We start from the raw sequence: 20,101 nt of genomic DNA, 5'->3' as shown, positions 1-20,101 counted from the left end.
AGCCGGAAGAGAGATAATTATGAGGAAAACACCAAGAATAGAACAAGAAAAGGAGTAGGAAGATCAGGGGAGAAGTGTTCCATTTACATATATGGCCCGGACATTATTACTTTGGCACCATGAAAACATTGCTGAGCCACAAGCAACAATAGACGCGGGGTAAGGGAGACTGAAGCTCAAATCTCAAGTGGTGAGTTATGGCAACGCACTTAGCGTCTTGGCATAGAGATAGCAAACATAGCAAGCACAACCATCCTTAGCGACCCAGTGAAGTCTGAAAGGAGATACTTGGCAAATACGAGCAAGCACTTGATATGTATACGCACACCTCCTAGTTCCTATTTTCCCAATTTAGGGAGGTTTTTACAGTTGGCTTCTCCAATGATCCTTAGGTTTCTACGAAAAATGTATTTTCTAGACATCTCCTGGCCGAGATTCTTTTTCTTATACAAAGGTAGAGAGATTGTACATAGACATCAAGGACTGTCTTCCTACCTCTTAGCAGAATATCTGGTCAAACTATTAGGTATAAGATTATATAATAAAGGAGCAAAACATGAAATAATTCACTTTGTATCTCAACATATAACCACATGTCCTATTTGTGAGTCACTGGAGCTATGTTCTCCACACTGTGGTTTAGATGACCAATTGGTAAACTGTCACCATTTCTATAAAGACTGTTTGTGTGTGAGGGAACTGGGTCAGGTCAGAGCTTATTTACAGTCTAACCACACTACCCATTCAGTGTTAGCTTAACCCTCCGAGACCCCTAGGAGAATTTGGGATGGTTTTGTCTTGCTGCCTTAATTACTGTCTGGGGATATAAAGTGGATAGCTCAATGTTTTGGTCATTTATGTATATAAAACGAACAACGCAATCTTCTCCCAACTGGGAGGTTTCTATGTAACTTTGACAGCTTTTCCAGGTCAATTATTACACAACTCTTTAAGGGAAAATATTTATCTTTTCCTTAGGAATTTGTTCAGACTGTATCATCATCCAAGTGACCCTCGCCTTCCAGATCCACTCCAGGAGGAAAGTGGGGGACCAGCTGCCTAAAGGACCAAGCAGGTAGGAGGAATGCTCCTGTTACCACAGAGAAACAACTCAGAAAATGACTGGGAGAATTGTCCAGACAGTGACAGAGCCTTTCGCTTCTGGTGGCGGGTGTCTAAAACTGCTAAGTCCTCAGCGAGGCCGGCTCTTTTCTGCGCGAGCGACTCTGCTTCTGAAGATTGCCATATGAAGAAGCTAGGGAATCACGGTGCGTCAGCCCAGACCTTGACGCTGATTGGACAGTGTGGGACACAGGGCAGATCTGGTGTGCAACTCCCTGTGTGAGAGCACACACACACGTGCACACTCACACACACATGCACACACACACCATTTAAAATAGTACCCAATGCTTTTAAACATATTCCTTAGAGAAACAGAAATACAAGGCACATCTCTTGATATTTACTTATGTGGGTTTCTATGATTTCTTGATGTTAAAAGTATCTAAACTGTGCTGGTGCAAAAGATAATTAGTTAAGCTGACATTCAGCCTATGCTATATTCAACCAGTAATACACTGAAAGTTTGAATTGGTGGTTCCAGCATTTTATAACATGATATTAAGGAATCTTTACACTCATAAACTCAGGAAGAATTAGCTGTTGCTACTTTAAATTTGTCTTTCAGAGGAAATTAAGCAGGAACCCAGAAAAGCATTACAATATCTTTTACTCCAACACTTTGCTAAATGAGTTTTATATACCCTCTATAAAATATTTAGCTATACAAATAGCTTTTAAATTAATGAAGTTTTACTTTAAAAAATCATTCCTTGGTAGAGAAATAGCTTTCCAATGTTTTTGAGGTTGAGCACAAAAGGTCCTTTTTGTTTGTTTGTTTGTTTGTTTTTTTGTCAATCTTGTGGCTTAAACTCAGGGCCTGGGCACTGTCTCTGAGCCTCTTTGTGCTCAAGGCTACCACTCTACCACTTTGAGTCATAGCACCACTCCTGGTTTTCCGGTGGTTAATTGGAGATAAGAGTCTCATGGACTTTCCTGCCCAGGCAGGCTACGAACTACAATCCTCAGATCAGAGCCTCCTAAGTAGCTAGGATGACAGGCGTGAGCCACCAGCACATTGATCCAAATAGGTTTTATTCATTCTTATATCTCTAGAGATTAGATCCATGTCTGCCTCATATGGGCACTGTATTAAATGTGCTAAATGAGCAAACAAATAAATGAATGAATGGATAAAAATATAGGACAGACTCAAGGTGATCATCCAAAGACTTACTGTAATATTTGTTGATACTGACCTCTAAATTTGCAGGAAAGTGATTTGCATTATCAGCTATTGTAGTTAAGAGACAACAACCCATTTTCTAAGCTATTCCTTAAAATTCCATTGTCAGCTGGGCACTGGTGGCTCTTGTCTGCAATCCTATCTTTTTGAAAGGCTGAGAGGAGAAGGACTGAGGTTTGAGAACAGCTCAGGCAGAACAGTTCTCAAGATCCCTTCTCAGTCCCTAGCTGGGCATAGGGGTGTGCTCCTATCATTCTAAACGACGCGGGAAACTGAGATCAGAGGGATCATGGGTCCTAGGGAGCCCAGGCAGCACAGTCTGAGTTACTCCATTTCTACCGAAGGAAGCTAGACTCTGCACAGAGCCCCTCTGACCTCAGCCATGGCAGGGACCCTGACGCAGGCAGATGGCAGTCCAGGCTCATCCTAAGGACAATTAGCAAAAAGCAGGTTTGGAGGTGTGGGTCAGCAGTAGGTGGTTAGCCCAGCAAATGGGAGGCCTTGAGTCTGAACCTCACCACTGCCAAGATTATAATCATCATCGGTAATTATTACACAAGGAAAAATGAAATTGTTGGTTGTCCATTGTAGTTTTAAAGTTTTTTATTTTTGACTATATCAAACCAATTTGGAAAGATTTACCAACTAACGGTTAAAGTAATAGAGATAACATTTGCTTTGGTATATGTAAGAATATTCATTGGGGATAAATTACACTTACAGACTCTCAATGGTCCTTCAGAAATCAAGGCATTTATCTTTTAAGAATAAAGGGCCAGACACCGTCCTTGTGTTTTCTGGCTCATTGGTTGGGGAGTGGCCATGAACCAATCGAGTCCATCACAGGTACTTTGATGAAGCTGCGCACAAACTGCCCAAGGAATTTCCCCCAACAAACCATACCCCAAGGACCCTCCCTCTCAGCTTGTGTCGATGTGAGTGTTCCAGGACCATGCTGAGTGGGGTAGTAATCAAGTCCACATGTAGGAAATGAGCCATCTGCCTGGTAAAACACCACGGAGGATATGTGCTAATTTTTTCCAAAACCAAAGTTCTTTCCCAACTTTCCAAATATTGGCAAACATAAATGGTTGGGCAGATTGGACCTCTTCTTGTACAAGTATGCAAACTGAAGGAACTGATGGAGCCAGGGGCTAAGTTTGTCCATTCCTCTTCCTATGGTGAACACTTGACACATTTCGGAAAGTCCTCCACCTGCCAGATCCTGACGGACCCCAGCATGCTCGGCGCATTGCGAAACCAGTCAAAGCAGAGACATCCACCCTCATCTTTCCTCTGCCCCAGTGCATTTGACCTTAGGCAAATTAAGCTTGTAACTTCAAACCAAGTTCGTTTCACCATTAATCATTTCCTCAGTGTAGCATCTAGTCCGTTGATGAAGTGCGGAGTCTATCACAGTGCTCCTCAATACGTAAGCAATAAGTCAAGGAATGCTTTCCAGAGGTGACCAAAGATGGTTTCCTGGTGAGCTCTTGGGAAGGTCATCCCTCTTCCACCCACTCGTCTGCTGTCCCAGGTGCCGACTCCCCTTCATGGCAGCTACGTGGTCATGGCCCGCGGTTCCACTGGAAAACGTGTCCTAGGAAAGCACGACAGTGCTGTTATTATCATAACTAACAACTCATGCATTCTGGAAGAAGGCGTTCCAAATGTAAGCCATTAAAAATTAGCTCCTTATTTCTATTCCTTATGTATGACATTACACAATGGCAATAAGTTATGTAATTATAACCCCAGAGGGGGGCGTGCCTCTCAGCGATTGGGACGTGGACATTGACAGTATTGGAAATTAAACTGTAAATATTCATCTAGCCATGGACTAAGGATTATGAGCATGAACATGGATAGAATCTACCATGAACAGATTACCACCCAAGTTGGAGTAATTCAATCGAAAAGGTATCTCCTTAGTTATGAAATAAGTACCAGGGGTATTTTAAAGATATAGAGTGAGAGGGAAATATTTGAAGTTAGCTTTAGCAACTGCTCAATTAACCTCAAACTAGTGTAGGGTCAGAAAGAGCTCTTTGGGCAGAGGAAAATATATCACCTTTCATGAGTCAGACATGATTCCTTGGAAGCAACTTGCTTAAGTGAAACCTTCTAAAATGACTTAAGACATAGCTCAGTGGTAGAGCGCTGCTTACTATGCACTAGGTCTGGGCTAAGCCCCAGCACTGAACAACAATAAAGATGTAGTAGTACTATTATTTTTAATTTTAATAATATTATTTAGTAATATCATTTTTAATTTTTCATAATTAGTTATATTTTATTCATCTTATTCTAATAGTATCTTCCTAAATAATGTATTTTGGTAATCTTAGAAAGAATACCTATTTGAAAATACTCTCCATATATATGATACTCTATATCAAATATACATATAGAGATACAGCACACATACATACTTTCATTTTATTATTTTAAAAAATATGGAATGCTTTGTGTGTCATCCTTGCACAAGGCCATGCTAGTCATATGTTATCTTTTTATGTTTTAAATTTCAATGGTTTTTGAAAATATAAATTCTGAATGTACTTTGAAAGTAAGAGGTTGATATTATGCATAGACTGTAGAAATAAGCTAGGAAATAATACAGAAATATCAGTATTTTTATTTTTCAACGCTTTATTGAAATCTCTCAAGTGATAACAAATCCTTCCTTCTTCTTGCTGTTTTCTGGTAAGGTGTTAGAAACTTTATTTATCTTCTATAGTTAGCTTTGGCACGGTTGAGCACTGACATGTAGACAGATTGGTTGGTGGGACACGTGGCATCCTGTGATGATAGGGGGAAAAGAAGCAGGCTGGTGGGAGTCATCTTCTACAGGCGTGTAGGGACCTTTGCTGTGACTCTAAGAAAAACTCTGCTCTTGACTGTATTCCTAACTTATATGTCTCTCAGTGGACACAATATACAGATTCTTTTTTTTTTTTTTTTTTGGCCAGTCCTGGGGCTTGGACTCAGGGCCTGAGCACTGTCCCTGGCTTCTTTTTGCTCAAGGCTAGCACTCTGCCACTTGAGCCACAGTGCCACTTCTGGCCGTTTTCTGTATATGTGGTGCTGGGGAATTGAACCCAGGGCCTCATGTATACGAGGCAAACACTCTTGCCACTAGGCCATATCCCCAGCCCCAATATACAGATTCTTAACATGATTTTCTAGTAATCATATTTTTTTGTCCAGAAGTTTGTTTCTTCATCTATTTATCATTGGAATACTGATTTGCCAGTTGGTTACAAATAGCTCTGGCCTGAATTAAATTACCTTGAACTACAGATGATTGCTAGGTTGCAGATGTAAGAGCAGTAGAGAGGTAAGAAGAGAAATGATGGGACCTTGTGTATCTGTAACTCCCCGCTCACAGCTGTTCACACTAACCCAGGAACCTGCTATACCGAGCACTGATCTGCTCTTTGCTTTCCAATATGCATGAAATTACCTTTGTGCTGTATTCACACTGCTGTTCAGGAAAAAGAGTATGGCACAATATGGCACCAGGTATTTCTCAAGCAGGATGTAGTTAATCAGGAGGAAGTTTGGGACAGTCTCCAGACTGTCCTATGAGCCTAAATAATTACAACGAGTATATTTAGCTTAAAAAAGCAACACACTCACTGTAACACTTTCACTTAATTTTTCTGTATTCAAAAACTGACTTGAGGGGCTGGGGATATGGCCTAGTGGCAAGAGTGCTTGCCTCGTATACATGAGGCCCTGGGTTCGATTCCCCAGCACCACATATACAGAAAACGGCCAGAAGTGGCGCTGTGGCTCAAGTGGCAGAGTGCTAGCCTTGAGCAAAAGGAAGCCAGGGACAGAGCTCAGGCCCTGACTCCAAGGCCCAGGACTGGCCAAAAAACAAACAAACAAACAAAAAACTGACTTGAGAGATGAAACAGAAAAATTACTCAAACCCAGATCAAATTTAAATTATAATAAGCCTTGTTCAGTTAACATCTTATCCATCTAAATGGATGATTTTTATTAGTAACATTAATGCATCCATTTATCAAAACAGTTTTTTTTTAATCTATTTCTAGAGTTGATAAGGTTTTAAGGTGCAAAGAGTCACTAGATACCATGAGTCATGTTCCCTGGCTTCAATCCTAGACAATATTTGTGGCTTATATTGAATAAAAATACAAACGTTAGGAAGAGTTTACAAAGCCTGTCCTTGGGCAGGGAGGTGGGGGCGGCATATCTTCAGGAAAAGCTTTGAAATTGATTTTGAAGCTATGAATCACACCCTGGGATTTCCAAAACCACTCACAAAAATACCTGTAGATCGCAACAACAGAAAGTAATGACTGCTTATTTCTTTGGAAACCATATAAGACAGAAACATTTTAGTTCGTACAATGCTAAATCCAGCAGTGATATTGGAGATGCAGACCTCTGGTTTTCATGGTATGGCTTAAAAACCAGTGTGACTCGGCGACCTTGCTGAATGACCATCTCCTCACCTGTTAACCGGAAACAGAATGTGTTCACTCTTCCTGCCAATCTGAGAAAAAGAGAATTAGTGAAGTGACAGCACCTTAGCAGACACTGAACAGCTGCTGAGTAACTAATGTCAGTTTCCATTACTGCTACTTTGTTATTGTTGAGGGTTGGTGAAGATTTACTGAGCATCAGTTATACAAGTAAAAGGGTAAGGTTTTAGGAGGCATGCAAGAAGCAGAAGAACCAATTGACAGAGCCCTTTGGACAAGGCAGCGATTTCTCTTACCCCATTTTAATCTAGGGCAGCAGAAATAATCAAGAGTGAATTCGAGTCCATTCCCACCTTCAGATAATGAAAGACACAAGAGCACAAAGTACTCAGACCCTGAGCAGAACAAATCCCGAGCCTAAGTAGAGATTGCTCCTGAGATCTCATTCTTCATAAAATAAATTTCAATAAGTCATGTAGGAAAACAAGAAAACCCCAGAGATGAACAACAATCAAAAATAATTAAAGGTTCAACAAGATCCCATTAGAAGGCCCATTAGAAAATCAGTACTGAGCCAAACATTTAGCTGTTTGTACTTTGAAGAAATTGGTGTCACATTAGAGAAGCAGCGTAAAATAATATGTCTTTTGGTTCCTGGAAGCCACGGTGAAGCTACCAAGTAAAATTGGCACGCGTGCACTGTGGGGTGAAATGTCCCGCTCTGAGGGCCTCTTCTCTGTCGCCTCTACCACAATGTGTAATTTAATCATGCAGAAATTGAGCAGCACCCTGAGCCTGTAGTTTGTTAGGAAGCCTGGCAGAATTTCTCTGCGGGACTACTGAAAGCTTTCCCCGAACTCAGTTCCAGAAGAATTCATGCATTTAACCAACATAGGAATCTCAACCACCCTAGAGTTCATCTCCCTAGCTACCCTTCCCCCATCACAACCTGGGAAGCCACGTGTTTGTATTTTTCTTTCTTTCTTTTTAAGCCAAAGGTAAGAATCCAATACAGCCACTACACTGGGCTGACCTCATCCTAGACCTGCTGTTGTCATAGATAAATGACTCCTGACCCGAGTCCTCACTACTTTGACCCAGTCCTTATTATGGTCAAGTTGTCTCCTCACTGGACAAAGGAGGGGCCCATCTAGCCACCAGGTAGGAAAATCAATTATTTGAAAAGTCAAGTTCTGAACCATTCCTCAGAGACAAAACCAGGGGGTGGAAATCATTTCCAGGAGACTACTGGGGGTGGGGTGGGGAAGATTGATAAAGCATTGCTCATTCCAAGCCTGAAAAACTGAAAAACAACTGCAATCTTGCACCTCTCAGGGTTAGTCCATTCCATTATGATAGGGGGAAAAAAGCTAAGGAAGAAAATAATCTGACTCATATCCTGGAACTGGCATGCATCATCATTAGACAGTACCTCAGAATTCAAAGAAAAAGAAGAAAAAAAAAAACCCCAAGATATCAAGGTGTATTTTGTTGCTGCTGCTGTCATTGTTGTTATTTTGAGCCAAGATCTCATAATCCTCCTTTCTCGACCTCTTAAGTTCTGGGGTTACAGGTGTATCAGCCACCGTACCACCAAAGAGGAATTTCTCTTAGGCTTTGGAAAGTTGGGCTTTTCATTTTCATTTAGCTCTTAGATGACTCTTTGTGAAGAACAGTGTACGTGGGCTTTGTGCCGTGGTCGAGTCCCGTGTTGTCCCCTTTCCCCTGTGCACGGGGGACAGGCACACGGAGACTGTGCTGACAGTTCACCTCTTTTTCTACTGTATGGTCTGCGTGTCCTCTGGTGTCTCCCGCCGTCACTCACAGAATGTCCTTCCATGTGTCGTGAACATCGTGTCTTTTCTTTAACTCAGAAAAGCGATGCCTCTTTAATTTGCACAGCTACCCACAATTCTCTATATGCAGATGAGGTCATGCCAGATGAAACTGCCATTTTTGTATGCCAAAAATGCTCACTGTCGACATGTTCAAATAGGTCAGCCTAATATTGGTGTGTACGTTTAAGTATTGCTTTGTGAGTGCGGATGGCAGGCAGAAGCACTTTGCGTATTTAATTTCCATTCGTGTTTACAGTATCCTAAACAGGAAGCCAGTGTCTTCAACTTACATAAGTAAAAACCAGGAAGGAGAAAATTTCATAACTTGTCTATCTCAGGTGTTCTGGGATTTCAATTTACTCTTCTGTCTTGACACAACATGTCCTCTCCAGGATATGCACAGAGCTATGGGGTTGGTTGGGTCAGCTTGACTTTCGAGAGGCCTTGGAAAGAGCTCAGCTAAATGCCCCCTGGCTGGCTGACATCACTTCTGTTCCCGGTCCCAGCGATGGCAGGGTAAGGCACTAAGGAACAAGTCAAGTACTGTGTCTCTTTATTCTGCTCCCAAGCACTGGCAGAATGGACAGTATGTTTTCGTGGTTGTGATATTTCTTTCCATAATAAGCCTTAGATGATTTATTATTAATTGTTATTATTACTGTTTGGTTCATGTTTGGGCATAATCTTTCATTTCATTTTAGAAGAATGCTAGCTTTCCCAGAATTTTTTTTTAATGTGCTTCTAATATAATTGAGTAAAGGTGTCCAAACACTGTGAAATCAAGTCCTCTTCTCTCCCAAATTATAGACCGTGAGAAGTGGTTTGCTGGCTTTCCGGTTTCTCCTGTGGACCTTTTGGGAAGCAAAACCACAGCGGTCTTCATTTACATTGCTGGCATTTTTCTTTTCAGCCAAGACTTATGCAAATCCCATCCTTTCCTGTTGCTGCTCTTTGACTAGTTTGTTTTCAGCTCTTGTTTTTGGCTACAGTGAAGTGTTTTTTTTTTTTGTACAAGCTTTTGTACAAGGTCATGAGAACATTGGGGATTGCCAGCTCCCGTTTTCAGTGCTAGGGGCAGCAAGGAAGCTGGCTTTCGATAGCCATCATTCTCCGAGACAAAGGCAGCCATGGCACAGAAAAGCAAACCAGAGGGAAAGCAGCTATCACAAGGATCGAGTTCATTAACCCAAGCGCAATGGCTAGAGAGAGAGGGGTTCAGGGGGACACCCACCAACTACAGGAGCCCCTCAGGATGGGCGTGGTTGTTTGGTCACGTGGTCCTAGAAGTCGTCCAGGTCTCCTTGGGAAGATGTTTCTTGCACATTCTCATGGTAACGCTCATCGGGACGCAGCCCACATAGGTAGATTGGGGATTATTAGGGCGGCCAAACGGCCAAGAGGAGGGGCAGCCGGATCCCAGAGCCCGTGTTTGCCATTCACGAGTTATTTGGAGAACTTGAAAAAGAAGTGAATATGCTCGGGAAAAGCTGAGTGATGTCCTGGGCAATGTGTGGGGAGGAAGGGAGGGAGAATTGCGTGAGACCCACAGGCATGGGGAGCTGCCCCAAGACCCCCCCCCAGGACCGCCCCGCCTGTCACACGAACTTGCTGTAGCTCATTTCGAATTCGGGGTTGGCGTTCTGCAGGCAGGTGTTTTGCTTGGAGACAACTGAAGAAGCAAAGGTTCTTTAACAGAAGTGTAAGGTCTCAAAAGGTAAATAGGAAAAAGGGGGAAAAAATAGAAAGTTGGGTTTTTTTAGACAAAAGAAATGTGGCTAAATTACCAATGAGCGGGGATTACCAGGACTCGCTGGAGCGCGGAAACGGCTGGGGACAGCGCACTGTGGACAGGCGCTCCTGGAAAGACTGCAGGTATGGGTTCTTAAAGTCACGGGGTGCACAGGCCGCTTCAGAAACACTCTTTACTGAGAGAAGACTCGGGTAAAATTAAGCGTTTCAATGTGCATGGCTATGACATCCCACAAATTCACAATGCTGCACAACCACACCCACCCCAAGTTCCAGGAAAGCCTCCCCTCTGCCAGTCCTGGCAGCCCTGTGCTCCTTCACCGTGGCTTTATCCATTCTGGCCAGCTCACGTGACCAAAGTCGCACAACATAACATCTTCCCTGGTTGGCTATAAAAAAAAAAAAAGAAAAAACTTAGAATAATGTTTTAAAGTTCATCCTCTTGAGGCAGTGTCAGTACGTTGTTCTTTGTTAGGGCTGAGTAATATTCCACGGTATACAAGTACCATGGCTTATTAATTTATTCATCCATTGATAGGTCACTAGGTCACTCCCATCGTTTAACTGTTGTGATGAATGAGTGTTGCTATAAACTACCTTTAAAGGAAAATAGTGATTGTCTCTTTTATCCCATTATTTTAATGCAGAAATTGTCTCTGGAATGAGTAACCTAAAAAGTGAACATTTATATCTTATGTTCATTGCAATATTAGGGCAATTGGGGGGAGGGGAGATTGCAGCTGTAGTGAAACCAAACACTGTTGAATATTCAGTCTTTTGTAATAACCTGTCCACACTGATTTCCCTTTTTCTGCTAAAATTTATTTCTCTAAAGTTAGCCCAAGCAAGGGTTGAAGGTATGGCTGAGTTTGTAGAGTGGCAGGCAGCCAGTGAACAAAAACATCAGGTAACTGAGTTCAAGTCCCAGTCTCCGGCCTAAATTAAAAAGAAAAGAAATTAGTCCAAGAAAATATTTTTCAACAGAAAATCAGATCATCTTAATTTCTAGGTAAACTCCAACTAAGGACACTATGGTAGCCAACACTTGTAGTCCTAGCGGCTCGACAGGCTGAGGCAGTAGGATCACAAGTTCAAGACCAGCCTGAGATCCATAGTGAGACTCTGTTTCAAAATGCAAGAATGGAGAACAAACTAAACACAGTCCTTCAACTCTTTCCTATGCCACTCAAAATAAAACCCAGTTCCTCATTCCTGGTCCCTAGAGCCCAGTTTCATCCGTTCCTCCCCCTCCTCCTCCCCCCTTACACCTCCAAACCCCGTTTCCGTCCACCTGGCTCCGGCTCTGCCCCCACAGACACACTGGCTGACTGGGGGTCTTCGCTGCTGCTGTTAAACCTCTGCCACACTTCTCTCCTCAACTTCACTTCCTCCATTTCCTCTCCACTCACCACTGAGCCCTGACTCTTGTCTTTCCCACTTGACCAAAACGGCACTCTGGAAGTGACTCATATAAACACGGTTGGAATAAACATCCATATGCACAAATGTGTCTGAAGAGCTCCTTAAAAACAGATATAGGGGGGGGGGGAGTTTAGACATGTTGAAAGCGGGTCTGGCAATGTTTCTGCTTGCTGCCCACCACTGGTCCTCTTCCTCTTCCTTCACGGTGTTCCCACAGTCTCCCAGCTCCTGGCCCTGGATGAAGACTGGACTGCCAAGCCGACATTGCATGAGAGCCGCATGGCTTTCTCTCCCTTCCCCGTGTTCTGTATTCTGGAACTTGGCATGAGCCAGTGGAGGGACAGCAGGGGTCTTAGAAGTAGATGTGCTTACTTCGGGCCTGCCTCTCCTCTCTCTGCTCCGAGTGGAATGAGAATAAAAACAAGGCCAAATGCGTGACCTCATAATGTAAGCAAACTCAACTTTTTGGATGCTCAAGAATGCACTTCTGCCGGGAGCAGGCTGGGTGACAGTCTAGGCTGGAGTACTCTCAGTTACCAACACGAATCCCAGACAGGGGCCCGGCATGCTTATGTGCTGTTCAGCTTTCCTGGTAACTAAAATAATAGTGATCGAGATGCTGACGTGGCCAATTTGAAAATAGATTTATTCGGACTCCCCTGCTTCCTGTACTGGCAGGAGACGGCAATTTAAGCAAATCGGGTGAGCTCAGAGAGGACACTTTTTTTTTTTTTTTTTGCCAGTCCTGGGCCTTGGACTCAGGGCCTGAGCACTGTCCCTGGCTGCTTCTTGCTCAAGGCTAGCACTCTGCCACTTGAGCCACAGCGCCACTTCTGGCCGTTTTCTGCATATGTGGTGCTGGGGAATCGAACCCAGGGCCTCATGTATACAAGGCAAGCACTCTTGCCACTAGGCCATATCCCCAGCCCAGAGAGGACACTTTTAAGTAAGTTTGTACTATAGTCCTTCCGGCCTTCCAAGGATTCACCTTCTACTCAGAAAGCCTAACATGTATACAGACGATTCCCCGGCCAGTGAACAAGGAAGCGTGTGTGGTAATCACAGACGTGTCAGGAATGGGTGTGACTCAGCTGGATGGAGCCTGGAGGAAGGACTCCGGGTAGAAATGGGTGACCACAGTCCAGGCAAAGGCTCTGGAGGATCACAGAGTCCAGGCACAAGGCCCCGAGGGTCCCAGGCTGCCCAGGAGGGACTGGAACCCAGCGCCCATGCGCAGGTATTCATTTTGGAAAAGGCAATTTAACTTCTGGAACATGAGAGAATCAAGCAAAAGTAAAGAGAGATCACATCACCTTTCAGATCAGAACATCGTTTTCACATTTTAATTCCACACGTTCTCTTTCACGGCTGGTGACAGAAAAATCTGGAGAGCAACCACTCAGGTTCCAAACAAGTGGGAGATTTAAACAAATTTATTTACTTAACTCCAATTTGTACAGCTGTAGAAAAATGGTCACCAAAAGTTGACCAGGGTGCCTGTTTGTGTGGTAGAAAACTATAGGCTAGACTCCCAGAGGTTTTGATGTTGCCAGGAATCAGAACCACAGTCGTTGTGAAATTGTGAAAGTAAGCAGACAGGGAAGCAAGCGGGACGGGCTGGCTTGAGTGACAGGAGTTCCTCTGCAGGCAGCCTGGGAGCTCCCTCCCAAAGGCTCATGGATCCTGCTGTCTTCATGCGCCATTCTCTCACTCCTTCCTCAGCTAGTTAACGAAAGCCCACAGTGAGCTAGTCATTTTTGTAGGTCCTAAGGATAAAGTAAGACACATAATAGATAAAATGTTCATAGCCTCAAGGAGGTTACATTTTAGAATAGACAAAAATAAACAAGTGTGCTAGATGGTGAGGTAGGCTATGGAGGAAACGCGGACGGACGGCGGGAAGCCACCGCGGCTGCTGGGGGCAGGGTTGTGCAGAGAAGGCCTCGTGGAGAGCCTGATGGTTTAGTAAAGACCTGAAGGAAGGCTGGCTACGCTAGGACACACGTTCAAGCCCAGCTCCTTGAAAGACAGAAATGGGAGGATTGAAGTTAAAGGGAAGTTCAGGGAAAATAGCTAGCAAGGTGCTATCTGGAAAACGAATTCAAAAATAACAAGGGATGGCTCACGTGGTAGAGCTCCCTCCAAGCAAGCGTAAGGCCCTGAGTTCAAAACCGACCTGAAGGAAATGAGAGAACGAAGCCGCATTTTCTCCATCTGTAGGAGAATGGCTCAAGGGCAGCGAAGATTCTGCACGTTCCAAACCATTCAACATCTTCCTTCTCAGTTATGAGACTCTGGGAGCACCGGGGTTCCTGGGTACTGAGGACCTAGCATGCTCTGATCTCTCAAGTCATAATGATCTATCCTTCTTCATCAACCCCTGCGTTCATCTTGTCACTAATCCTGGTCCCTCGTACCTCCTCAGCACTGCTCTGTGTTGTCCACTGCAATCTGCCAACGGCACTAGTCCCCCACCCTGTCCCAAGCTGAGCCTCCACACCACAGACCCTGACTGAACCTCATCTTCCTAAATTATGGATCTGAGCATACCATCCCCCGGCTTTGCCTGTTTCGCTGTCTCTCCATTATCTCCAAGATGTCACCCCTGCAAACCAGGCTCTCAGAGACCCGATGCCTTCCAGGTTCTCCGGTCCTTCCTTGCACATGCTGGCTTCCCCACTCCTCCTCGCCTCTCCTAGTGCCACTCTGTCTGACTGCTTCTCCTAGATAACTTTCAAGCTCAACTTGGGTACCAAGCTCTTCGAAGAAATCTGCCTCTCATGTTAGTTCACGTGTTCTTCTTCCTGTATCTCCTGATGCTGGACACAAACCCCAATTGTCTGCTGGTAGGAGCGTCTCCCCCAGAAGATAAGCAGCCTCTAACCCATTCCCGGTTGCAGTTTCCAAATACATGGATTTAAAGATAAGGGTTTCCAAGCACAGCAAGCCAGTGCAATTTAGACCAACGCCGGATGTGTCTTTCCACTTGTAACTCTATCTGTAAAGCAATAACCTCAAGGTTATGGGGTGGTCTGTTCTTCCTGACATAGGAAGAGGGAGAAAATGCCCTTCACCAGCATTCCTCTTGGGGGTTGAAGCACGGGCCGCTTTGTGGCCCGAGTGTGGGGAACATTGCTCTGTGCAGGGCAAGAGAAAATGCCTTGTTGATCCAGAATTGAGATTATGGTAGATAATAAGCATTGGGAGCTGAAATAAAGAGAACAGGAAGTCTTAAGTTGGTATTTCTAGGAAACCCTTAGTAACGCTAGCTAAACTGTTCTCATCTTAAGCTTGTAAACTACTTGGTTTACACATGGATGGTGTGGGTGCACACACATATGTGTACATGCATGTATGGGTGGCGTGTGATTTGGGAAAAGGGCCTGGGTTTTGGTTCAGGGGTAAGCAATAGCAAGGAATGTGGGAGGATAAGAGGCAGAGGGTGAGGTGAGCAAGCCATGAATCGGCAGAGTTTGCTTCATCTGGTGCAGTGTAGGTCCTATGGTGCAGGCAATGCATTCTGACCTTAGAGTGGGAATAAGAGATGGTCCATTGTGCGTCTAACTTCCATCACTTAGGTCATGTTGGCATCATCACCTGTCCTCTCTCCATCTGAACCATTTTCTGCTTTGCTGTCTCTCCATTATCTCCAGAATAATAATAATAATAATAATAATAATAATAATAATAGATGAAAACCCGAATGCAGGAAGCAGTAGTGGACAGTGGATGTGGGAAGGAGGCAAAGTACCTGTCGAGGAGAGGGTGTGGTAGCTGTTTAGATAAGCATGTAAAGAAGTAGAAGAATGTGGGAGGAAGTAAAAGCTATTCATTGCAGTATATGAGAAAAATGAACGGTGATGTCATGCTTTGCCTTGTGCCACCAGAAAATGCTACCAGAAAATTCTACCCAGCCTGGACTCTCTCTGAAGTAGGAACTCTCCTCTTCTATAGCACATGAAACTCCAGAGCTTGACTTGGTTCCTGTCAGTAGACATCTTCCCTGATCAGTCACTCCTAGGCTTAGCTCCTCTTTTTCCATCCAGCTGCTGCACTCCAGGTCACATCGAGTCTGGGTACTTAATTATATTTTATTGCTGGGCCTTAGACCTGTCTGCCTCTAATTTTCTTGTTCTCTGAAAGCAAGAACCAAGCCTTCCCTGGTTCGTGAACATCCTTTCCACCAAGTAGTCCATCCATGCTGACTCCTTGCATCCGTGGCCAACCTGATGTTGATGGTTTCCTTTCTTCTTGTAACAAATAGGAATAAGGCTGAAACCGCCATTTGTGCGACCCTCGGGAGGAAGAGCGGAAGTTTCCAGGAGTTAGGAGAACCAGGGGACCACCAGGCTAGAAAGTCTAATAAGCCATGGCTATATTTTAAAAGCTGGACTGGGGGAGGAAACGGCCTAGCTCAGCAGGTGTCGGGAAGGCCGCTGGGCGAGGGGCTCTGATCCCAAGTGAAGGTCGATTTCTGAGCCTGTTTTGTCTGGAAAATGAAGAGACCGCACTAGATAATCTCCAAGCTATATTCTAGAGCCAAATTCGGTGCTAGGCACTTTGTCTATTTCTTGATGTGACAAGAAGCCTTAGTGAAATCACTTTTAATGTCGGGGCATGCACTCTAAGGAGATTATCAGGGGCAGGGTAGCCTGGCAGGTCTTGTGGAATTTCCAGGAGTTCTTTGAAGTTAAAAAGGGAACTAGCATGAAGAGACAGGAGGGAAAAAATCCAGGCTAGGCTATGGTTGAGAAAATGACTAAACTGAAAGGGGAGGTGAATCACGTGTGCTGGATCAGTAGCACATTCTAGAAGCAGTGGGAAGTACCTTCCCCAAAGAGAGTGAGTCCAATCAGTCAAGAAAGGACCAGGTAGTGAGCAACTCATTCCAAAAGGAGTAACTGGGCACAATACAATACATTTCCATAGTGTATACAGACCAAAATGCCTGGACAAAACAATTAATTTATTAGCTAATTAATTGATTTCATTCACTAATTTGGTATCTGAGTAGATAGAAATATAGCTATCTCACAGGAAATTCTGAAAAAGAATAAGAAGTTGTTTCGGCATGACAATCTAAAAACCACCAGAGCCAAATAAAAATGTTTAGGGACATAAAAGCCACATTTCCTCAGAGCCCGCATCGAGTGTAGGTATTGGGGGACCAAGGAAGACAGAGGTCTAAATGTGGTATGAGCCTAAATGTAAGGGGAAATTGTTGAGGTTTTTTGTGTTTTGTGGCTGGCTCTTTAAAAGTGATGGCTGGCATATTTCCTTAATTTATTCCCAGAATATAAAATGACTTAGTCTAATTTTCCAAATGTACCACAAGTCCCTTTAACTTTATTTCACCTTTATGAAATCTTAGTATTCAGGAAAGAGATCTTTATGAATTCTGTTTTTAGAGATAACTCCATTTCTGAGTCTTTAAGGAAACAGTATGGCTGTTTCCACTTAAAATCATCAGTCAAATTATATATTTTCACACTAAACTAGACAAGAGAGTTCCTATCAAACCCTAAACATTTTCCTAGGAAAGTACATCATGAAAATAAATGATTTCATTTCTTCCTGTTTCTGAAGTGCATTTGCTATCATTATAAAAGTGACAAAAGTTAGAGTTATGATTTCCACTTTCCCATGTGCTTATAGAAAATATTTCTCACCAAAGCTGGAAGGCTATTTTGGGAAGTGGACAGAAACGGTAAGCATGCACATACGATGTGGCAGGTACTATGCACATTGTATTTCATCACCACACCACCCCCAAGCAGGAATACAAAGAGCCTTTGAGTTGCTCGCCTGAATGAGACTAGTCAGCTATAGGTAAAGGCAGGGCGAGCAGGTCAACAGAATGCCAAAGCCATATCTACTCTGTCAGTATGACAGTAATACTACTGACTGTCCCTTGTCTTGATAATCAGAGATAGAGAAAGGGGCTCCTATTTGTTGTTAAAAACAATTCTTCGGTATCATTAGAAATGTTTTTAAAATAGGGAAGGAAAATTTGCTTGGCTATTGAGAACAAATTCAATTGCACTTCCTAATTTGCTTGTTATTGAAGATCAGAGAATTGGGGCAATGGTCTATCTTAGAATACATAGTGTCATTGCTACTATGTCTCCATTGTTTCTCTAGCCTAGATTATAAATTAAAGAAGCTTCCAACTGGTTTACCAAACGTAGCCCTTGTCTTCTTTCCAATTTATTCACTCAATACAGAAGCACATAGGAACCCTTAGACTTTTATAACATGATCAGGTGTGGTGGTGCATATCTGTAATTTCAGGACAGGGGAGATGGAAACAGGAGGGTCATGAACACCAGATTAGCCTGGGATGGAGACCCTGTCCCAAATAAATGTCTTTATGGGATAAGTAGGAATGGAAACCAGAGAGGAGAATAAGGAATAGTCCATCAGTGACCCCTGAGAACCCAGACAGGTGCTGGCCAGCTTGGCTTACATATTTCAAAGAATTGAGGCAACAAACCACTGTCCACTTCCCAGACATCCCAACAGATGCTTCAAGAGGATGTCACTGTATTTTATATGCGGAAGCTAATGACCACATAAAACATTTCTCTTAAAATCTCCAAGGTTGGGAAAATTGAGGAAGCATTTCCCAAAGGAAATGCTTCCAGAAGCTTTCCTCCACCTCCCTCTCTGCTTAGTGAGAAGAATCCTTGCAGTTGTTGTTTTCCTGGGTGATGCCGGTGCCTTGCTCCCTGGGCCAGTGCGGCGGATGCTTCCTTCCTGTTTGCGTGCTGCTGGGAACCATCGGACAGCTTGCCAGCTATCCCTAGAAGCTTCTTGGAGCATTAGGGGGAAACTGCACCATTATCCGTTCACGCTTGGTCTTTGTGTCAACGAATTATTACTACGCAACACTGATCTTTATTGAAGGGAACTCGAGCTTTAGCCGGAAATCTCCCCCAAATGGAATTCTCCATCCATTCACCATCCGGTGGGCCAAACCTCTATGCTGGTTCCTGACAAGATGAATGATTTCCTGGCCACAGAGTTCCCACCGCTGTTGGGAAGCTGTGCTCTTCCCTCCCGAGGGGGAAGTTGCAGAATCCATGCGTGGATGTGTAGCTTTGTGGAGTCCCAGCTCAGCTCAGCACAGAGGACTGAGGAGGACTCGGGGGACATCCGCAGAATAAGGGACACTGCACAGAATTACTCCTCCCCAAATTAGCTGGTCCTGAGGGTCAGGAAGTGGGAAGTGGACCACGGTGGAAATCAGGGCTTCGGGATGCAGTGATTCCTCCATAGGAATAGAGCAAGGACTCCATGATGCCGTAATTCCTCCGCCAGAATGCAAGGGGGGCTTCTCTACACTCTAGTCCTGGGGTTTCTCACTTTGGAGTGGATCCAATGAACATTTTCTCTCACAGTTGTGAAACCAAGTATGGCTTGATCTAAAGAAGCGAATATGAAGATTTTTGTGAAGGGAATGAAGTGGTCTGACTGTCACCATCCAAAGAAGCAAATGCATTTCTGCTTTTATGCAAAAGAATGTGGCTCAGTCTTTCCATTACAGGAGAATGACTTTGTGTTCCTTACCTTCCAAAGAGACAGCTCAAACTGGGGGAATCTTCTAGATCAACAAAATGTGTCTGAAATTGCAACAGCAAATCTAAAAGGTTGCCAGGAAATTAGTTCAGAAATTGAATATGCTGTACATTTTAAAAAATCGTGTGTGTGTGTGTGTGTGTGTGTGTGTGTGTGTGCATGGGTGTATGTGTATGTGTTATGTGGTACTAGGGAACAAATCTATGCTATGTGTATGCTACCAGTGGCCTACATTCCAACCTCTTCCATGTATTAGAGCTAATATTACATTAATATTAGAACTAATTATTTTGAGATGCTATGTCACTTCCTACCCCCATATAAATCAGGTCATTGGGAATTTGAGTATTGGCAGTGAGTATGATGATGGCATAGAAAATTTCCAAATTCATGGTGTGTTTCTGATATTGGTAATGCTTTAAGGGTTAAAATTCATTGATCCACTATATATCATCAAGTGACTGGTGTTTTGCCTCTATTTTTTCTTTTTTCTTTCCTTTCTATTTATTCTTTTGCTTTCTCTTCTTAGGATAGCAGGCAAAGGCCTTACAGTCTTGAAAGGCAGTGAGAGAAATTATGGCCCATACCTTTAGTAGAAAAATGCATGAGAATTCTATGTACACCAGGAATTCCCCTGAAATGAAATGCTGAGCTCACCTGGGGCTGATTTTCCTTACACCCCGTTAGCTTGAAAGGGCTCAAACTATGCTCCAATTGCTTCGTGTTTGTTTTCAGAGACAGACATT

Source organism: Perognathus longimembris, chromosome 3 (genome assembly GCF_023159225.1).
Source record: "Perognathus longimembris pacificus isolate PPM17 chromosome 3, ASM2315922v1, whole genome shotgun sequence".
NCBI classification, from domain to species: Eukaryota; Metazoa; Chordata; class Mammalia; order Rodentia; family Heteromyidae; genus Perognathus; species Perognathus longimembris.
This window is presented reverse-complemented; position numbering follows the sequence as displayed.